The sequence below is a fragment of the Patella vulgata genome, chromosome 2, assembly GCF_932274485.2.
Source record: "Patella vulgata chromosome 2, xgPatVulg1.2, whole genome shotgun sequence".
NCBI classification, from domain to species: Eukaryota; Metazoa; Mollusca; class Gastropoda; family Patellidae; genus Patella; species Patella vulgata.
In genome coordinates this window covers 58,851,152-58,859,559 of record NC_065880.2, presented here as the reverse complement: position 1 = coordinate 58,859,559, position 8,408 = coordinate 58,851,152, and the positions used below count along the sequence as shown (strand labels likewise).

At 38.5% G+C, this 8,408-nt stretch overlaps 1 long non-coding RNA gene across 1 annotated transcript; it reads right to left on the bottom strand.

Moving 5' to 3' along the window:
• Positions 1–1,057: 1,057 nt before the first annotated feature.
• Positions 1,058–6,198, bottom strand: LOC130010935 (uncharacterized). Its single transcript, XR_008786219.1, has 2 exons — positions 5,885–6,198; positions 1,058–4,794 (listed from the first exon to the last, which is right to left on the bottom strand). It is a non-coding gene; the product is annotated as an uncharacterized LOC130010935 (long non-coding RNA).
• Between the last annotated feature and the right edge of the window lie 2,210 nt (positions 6,199–8,408).

The following is an 8,408-nucleotide window of genomic DNA, read 5'->3' as shown; positions in this document are numbered from 1 at the left end:
ACAGCGTCAGCGATTTAAAGTTAAAGGCATTCCATAAGTATTTTTTCTTTCGTATGACGCTCCCCAGGTAAATGTTACCTAGAAAGAAAAAGAAGAGCCAGCAGCACAGAACAAGGCAATTAAAACATTTATAGAAATAATACATTTAAATTAAATTGATTGATATTCACTGTCATTTTTAATAATGGTATAACAATATGATGTTAATTTTACGTTACATTTACGTAAAAATGGTCAGTCAGTTTACCATCATTTTGCTCATCTTTTTAACGATAATTTTACGTCAGGAAATGACGTTAATCTAACGTAAACTTTACGTCATTTTTACGTTATATTTACGTCATTTTCTGACGTAAATCTAACGTAAACTTTACGTCATTTTCTGACGTAAAACTAACGTAAAATTTGCGTAAAGTTTACGTCATTTTCGTTAGATTTACGTCAGAAAATGACGTAAACTTTACGTTAGATTTACGTCAGAAAATGATGTAAATATAACGTAAAAATGACGTAAACTTTACGCTAGATTAATGTCATTTCCTGACGTTAAATTGTCGTTAAAAGGATGAGCAAAATGATGGATATCTAACCGATCATTATACCGTAAATCTAACATTAAATTAACATCATTTACGGATGCAATTCTAAAGTCAAATTTTGATGAGCATTAAAACCTTCAAAATTATTCATTATTTGCGGCAGTAAATGGGAAGTACATTCAACCAATAATCAAATTTTCCTGACCCGTGGGTGAGGCTAAAAGTTGAGTGGTCCAACGTGTGCGCTTTAGATCATAAGGTCTGTCATTGAGTCAAGTGGTTTGTTTCCACACCCAACTTGAACATGGGTTTTCTCTGGGTCCTCCTACTACTAAAGATTCCTGGTGCGGATGAATTATTCAACCTGAATTGAATCACTTAGTCCCAAAGGACAGTTTATGTCTATTGGATGTTTTACCCCATTACTCTCTATCTACCCATAACCAGTCAGAATTCTAAATGTATTGCACAGAAAAGTTAAAAATCTAGCAGAATTATATGACAAAATATACTACAAGTATGTATACATATACTTTATTTAAAAGACAAAAATATAATGTTATAAAATACAAAATACACATTTAAATATTAACAGTTTTTATCCACAGCTGTTTGAGAAATGAAGACGGGCATATGCCACACAGTGTGCAGAGCTATGGCGTACTCTTATATAAAATTCCAACTGCCAAGGGATCTTTCACACACACACTTGAGTTTACACTGTACCTTGGTTTTTTTGTCACTTCCGTATGACTAGTCAGCCATCCATGTCAGGTCCTCTGTCCGGCATCACTGACACGGGAAAATGTTCAAGAAAAAGGTCTACATTAGCGCTATGAAAGTGTTGATATGCATATAAGAAAGAAAAAACTGGGATATTGACCAAATTGGGCCAAAACCTATAGCCTCTATCTTATTTGCTCAAGGTATTGATGGAATAGAAGTTAACTTTGGAATGAGTGAAATGAAATGGGTTTAATGTCCTATTCCGACAGGGCTAATGACATGGAAATATGCTATACAGTGTCCTATTATGGAATTTTATCCAGACAGCGGCGCTAAAGCCTACTCTTATATCGAATTCAAACTGCCAAGGGATCTTTCACGTGCACACCAATGTGTGCACAGGACCTCGATCATTCGTACCATCCAAACGACTAGACTAGGGAGAATTAACCAAGGAAAGCAAAGTCCTGAAAAGCTGTATATTGATAATGCTTGTCCTCTCACAATCGGAATGATTCACATTTCACACCCAGTGTACGGACAAACAGGGCCAAAATTGATATGTGGGTGTATAAACAAAGATATATACTACACCAATATTACATGTGTTGCAGAATTGGTTTAACACATTTCAAATATAATTGTAACACGGATATTTGCAATGGTTGATCCATGACAAAAGATTTGAAATATTTTGAAGAGACGCAAAAGGTTACGCCATACAGTGTGCTATGAGGGAAATTTTGCCCGGGCAGCAGCGCTATGGCCTACTCTTGTATCGAATTCCAACTGCCAGGGGATCTTTTATGTGCACGCCAATGTGTACACTGGACCTTGTTTTTTTTTTGTCCCATCCAAACGACTAGACAGCTGTCTTCGTCAGGCCCTCCGTCCTGCATCACTGACAATGGGAAACCACACCGGAAAATCAGGATGAACTTTCTCGGCCAATGCAGGGATCGAACACCCGACCTCAAGGCTAGCGAGTCAGCGTCTTACCCACTTAGCCACATGATCCCCCCTTGGCCTCTGTACATGTAGAGATGAATTTTGAGCTACCTTTATATATATATTTCTATTTTTAAAACCCGCGACAAGTATATTTATATCAAGGATGTAACCCTCTATCAGTTAACCCGTCACGGATTGGTTGCATTGGTGAACCGGTTCAAAATATTCGTTTCATATCATACCTGACCTTCAAATCCAGGAATTGTAGCCACAACGGGGATCACGTTGGTTAAGTCGGTAAGACACTGGCTATCTAGTCTGGAGGTCGGGTGTTCGATCCCTGCATTGGCCGAGAAAGTTACTCCAGATTTTCGGGCGTGGTTCTCCCTTGTCAGTGATGCAGGACAGAGGGCTAGACAAGACAGCTGTCTAGTCATTAAAATGGGACAAAAAAAATGAGGTCCTATGTACACATTGGCGTGCACGTACAAGAGCCCTTGAAGTTAGAATTCGATACAAGAGAAGGCCGTAGTGCCACTGTCCGGGCAAAATTTCCCACAAAGCACACTGTATGGCGTATGCCCATCTTCATTAGCCCAGTTCAGAGCAAAACAGTAGGACGTTAAACTTTCATTTCACTAGCCACAGCTCTGTTTTCTTTCAACAAAGGGGGGGGTGGGGGGTGGTGGATGGCTGAATGGTTAGCGTGCGCGCGCTGTATCATAAAGTCTGTCATTGAGTCGAATGGCGTGGTTTCGAAACCCCGGTTGTACGTGGCAAGGAGTAGGGTCGCCTGTCCAACCTCGTGGGTTTTCTCCGGGTCCTTCGGTTTCCTCCCACTGCTAAAGACCCCTACGCGCAAGCGAATTATGTAAATAAAAAATTAAACCATAAGTTAGTCCCGAAATGACCTAGTTTGTGTCGAGTGGACGGTAAACCCCATTTCTCTCTCTCTCTCTTTCACCAAAGGGGGGGATCAAGTGGCTAAGTGGGTAAGACGCTGGCTCGTTAGCCTGTAGATCGGGTGTTCGATCCCTGTATTGGCCGAGAAAGTTCATCCTGATTTTCCGGCGTGGTTTCCCTTGTCAGTGATGCAGGACGGAGGAACTGACAGACGGACAGCTGTCTAGTCGTTATGGGACGAAAAACCGAGGTCCCGTGTAGACATTGGCATGCACGTAAAAGATCCCTTGGCAGTTGGAATTCGATATAAGAGTAGGCCGTAGCCCCGCTGCCCAGGCAAAATTTCCCTCATAGTACACTGTATGGCATATGCTCGTCTTCATTAGCCCAGGTTAGGAGCAGAACAGTAGGACATTAAACCCCATTTCATTTCATTTCATTTCTTTCACCAAAGACCACATAAATACTTCATTTAGCACTTGTCATTTGAAACAGTTATAGCCTATGTCTTGTCTGGAAGAGGGGGCATCATCACATTACCATACAGGGTATAAGTCGATGTTGAGTATAAGTCAAATTGCCAAATTTTACATTTTTCCAACCTACTTCCATAATTAAGTAGCGGCGGTATATAAGACTAATGTTTTTCAACTCCATGAGTTTCGGGACTGTTATCCTAGTCTAATACCGTGCCGGTGTACGCCGAAGAAAAGTTGGGCCATATAAATAATGAGGGTCTGGGACAGTTGGCAATAACACTTGCATTTATAAACAAACATGAATCGTGATGACGAATTAGGATTCAATAAAAAAAAAAAACATAGATATGGCCCATGAAGAGAGAAATTTTACAATAAAAAAAATTAAGAGTGTTGGATATTGAACTGACAATGCAATCAAATGGATTTTCGGAAATGGCATTCTTATATAAATTTCATGGGCGTCAACATCTTGTTTTAGGACTAGTTACCTCCCTTAGACTTTGTTTATGATAATGTAAAAGACCGGATAATCTAGCCTATGACCGATTATTCTCAAATGTTGACAACGCAACCACACTAATATTCGTAGAATATAGAATATTTTTTTCTAGATGATAGAGACTAATAATATGCCAACATTGAAATGTGTGCATAAATATGGTATATACTTAACTACACCAATATTATACCTATGTCATAGAATTTGTTACACACATTACAAATATAATCTTAATAGAGATCTTTGCTATGGTTGATCTATCAATAAAAATTGGAAGATTTGTAAGGAACGCAAAAGTTTATTGTTTACTGGCTGCAGCAGGGAGCAATAACAGGAACACAGATGATTTTCAACTCACTGATACAACTCAGTTTAGACTTTAAGCCAAAGAGCTGTTATATAATACTGTGACAGGATATCTGCTCTAAACTAACTAGTCATCAAAGAATTGACTGTCAAAAGTTCAGACAGAAAGTATTTTAGGCCTACAATGCTTGTAAAGCTTTGGCCTACATTCTGGTGATATTTGTGCTACCATAGATACATATATATTTATATCATTACATTATGTGACAAGTAGTAGTGTTTGGCAAGTAGTAGTGTTGTCTAACTTTCATTATAAAGCCCATATAAATCTTTTTAGAACTTCTTTGTCATTACTGCCACCAAGGGTGCTCAAATATACATGTAGGATCTGTAAAAAAAAATAAATAAATAAAAAGCAACTTTATACTCCCAAAAAAAAAACGTAATTGGGTTAAACGGCCTACTGTTCAGCTCCAATTGGGCTGACAGCCAACCTACTGTGGATCTGTAATGAAATGGGCTTCAACATCATACTGTGCTGCTCAAACAGGGCTAAAGAAGTTGGACAAATGCTTGAAAGTGTGCTGTGATGGAAATTTTGACTGGCCGTGTGTACAAAAGAGCTTGGTTTTTTGTCCTATCCGAACAACTGTACATTAGCCCTTACCAGCCCCTCTGTCTTGCAACAGTTAAAAGAGGAACCATGCCAGAAAATCCTGATGAACTTTCTTGGCCACCACAAGAAAAAATAAGCTGGGGAGTAGGACTGAAACCTTTATGTACAAGTATGTACGGGCAAACTTGTTATTTAATGTTATATCATTTAAATAGGCCTATGTATATAAGCTTAAAGTCTTGATTATCCATTTTTCAATTAAATTAAATCATTAACATTAACCGCCAGTGTTTGAATATGTGAACATCTCGAGCACCCGATGGCATTGAGACTTGATTATAGACTTAGCAAGTTAATACATTAAAATGTCTTATAAAAAAATTTAACATTTACAGTCTCAAGAAATACCTACTTAACCTACGTACAATATATAGATTTAGCTCTTGCATTATGCATTATTGAATTTGCAAAAATATCAGTACAATAACAAAAAAAACCAACCTGAAACACCCATAAAAATGTTTAGAAAATACTACATGTACTTATATTATAATTAGCACAGCCTGAATTTTAACAGTCTACATCATTAATAAATTCGTTATGTGTTTGATAATTTTTTAATCCAGATTTTTTAAAAACAATTTTGGAACCAGTATTACTTTCGATAACTTAAAGCAATGTTGATTTTGTTTATGAATAGTATGGTTTACGGACAATGTAACTGCATCGTGTTAAAAACAAATACTGACTGTCTGATATACAAAGTTGCGTGCAAACTTTTTCCACGGCCAGATTATTTTTTTATCAACATTAAATCTATCGGTATACTGTCAACGGAAGTTCGCATAAAAAGTGCACTTACCTTCAACTTTACTTTGCTGAATCCAAAATCGTCTGTGTATGTGTGGAATAGCTTTATTTAACTTTAAATCACGGCATCATTTCTTCTTTGGGAAAAATAATTACCTATGCCGCCATTTTAAATCCCAGAATTCCGTACGTTCCGGTCAAACGAACAAACAAAAAATATTTAATAAATAATAAAAGCAATTTAGATAAATAACAACAATAACCGTAACCTATAAAAAAATATTGTAATGTGAATAGAAATAATATGATATAAACCGATTTAAACACAATCATCAACCGTGAACAGATCGTGACCTTGACCTTGCCCGAGACGATAAGAATATATTTGTACATCTATCTCTAAAAATGGCGACTGTTCGTTTGAAAGGCCTGTAATATTTCTGATAATGAATCTATTCATATAATTTGTTTGTATACGCTCTACTATATTTTATATGAGGTTACATAATTACGTCATATTAAAAGAATAATCAAATCGGGGAATTTTAATTTTCAGAGATAGGTCTTTTATCGAGAGACGATAAATATATGGTCGTCCGCTTGCCAGCCTATCTTTTATAGTCCCATTGGTGCAGAAAAGTAGGAAAATTAAATAAAATTAAATGAGATTAAACATCCTACTGTTTTGCTCTGAGTGAGCTAATGAAGACAGGCATACACTATATACAGTGTACTATGACGGAAACTTTGCACGGATAGCGGCACTATGGCCTACTCTGATATTGAATTACAACTGTCGGAGTGTCTTTTACGTGCATGCCAATATGTACATGAGGACTTGATTTTTTGTATGACCCAAACACCTATACCTTATCCCTTGCCAGATCCTCCGCCCTGCCACAGTCCATAGAAAATTTTCGTCATAGCACTCTGCATTGCGTATGACTATCTTCAATAGTCCGATTGGTGCAGAAAAGTATGAAAATGAATTTTAAATGGGGTTTGAAAATCCTACTATTTTGTTCCAAGTGGGCTAATGAAGAAGGGCATATGCTATAATGGTTAAAATGTTGTGATTTCGGGTTAAAATGCTGTGATGTTGGGTTATCGGTTTACGAAGGGTGATATCAGTCACCATATCTACTGGGTTTCTTTAATACTCATATTTATAGTATTTTATAGAGTCAGACTAGTGGACTAGTGAATGCACGGATTAGTGCACCCACGGACTAGTGAACCCACAGACTAGTAATTGGTAATGATGGAAAAGTGTGTAAAGACCTGTTTTACAGGTTGGCGTGCACTTAGAACTATTGGTAATGACTATATGCGGAAATGCTGCTCTCCAGGCAAAATGTCTTTCCTAGCACATCGTCATTAGTAAGTGCGGTAATGCTGCTGTCCAGGCAAAATTTCTGTCATAGCACATCTTCATTACTAATTTTGATAAAGCCACGGTGGCTAAGTGCGTAAGATGCTGGCTCGGTAATCCGGAGGGCACGTGTTCGATGCCTGCATTGGTGGAGAAAGTTCATCAGGATTTTCCGACATGGTTTCCCTCTGTCAGAGGTGCAGGAACAAGGACAGTAGTCTAGTCACTCAGATGGGACAAAAAACCGAGGTACCATGTATACATTGTCTTGCACGAAAAGATCCCTTGGCAGTTGGATTCGATATTAGTAGGCCATAGTGCCGCTGCTGGGGCAAAATTTTCCTCATAGCACATTGTATGGTATGTACCTGTCTTCATCAGGACAAACCTACATGAGGAAAAACCTACATTTCACAAACTTAGTAATTAGTAACGGGGGGGTTGGATGGCTGAATGGTTAGTGTGCGGGCGCTGTATCATAAAGTCTGTCATTGAGTTGACTGGCGTGGTTTCGGATCCCCGGTTGTACGTGACGAGGAGTAGGGTCGCCTGTCCAACCTCCGGTTTTCTCCCACTGCTAAAGACCCCTACGCACAAGCGAATTATGTAAATAAAAATTAAACCATATGTTAGTCCCGAAATGACCTAGTTTGTGTCGAGTAGACGTTAAACCCCATTTCTCTCTCTCTCTCTCTAGTAATTAGTAACACACTGGCTAGCAAATGAGGGGTTCAATTTCCGTGTTGGTCGAGAAAAATGAAATGAAATCGGGTTTAACGTGACCTCAGTTTTTCATCCCTGACTAGACAGCTGTTCTTGTCAGACCCACCGTCCTGTATCACTGACAAGGGGAAAACACGCAGGAAAATCTGGATGAACTTTCTCAGCCAATGCAGGGATCGAACACCCGACCTCCAGGCTAGCGAGTCAGCGTCTTACCCACTTAGCCAACGTGATCCCCATGTTGGTCGAGAAAGTTCCCTTTGTTAGTAGTGGTGTAGGACAGAGGACCTCAAAAAAACAATGTCTAGTCCATCACGTGGGTGTGCACGTAAAAGAACCCTTGACATTTGGAATTTGAAATGAGAGTAGATCATTCATTCATTCAGTTTCTCTTTGTGTGTCACCTACAGACCGCAACTACTAAAGGAGCTAGATCTCTATTCTTGGGCACTTAGAAATGGATACAAAATGTAATGAAATG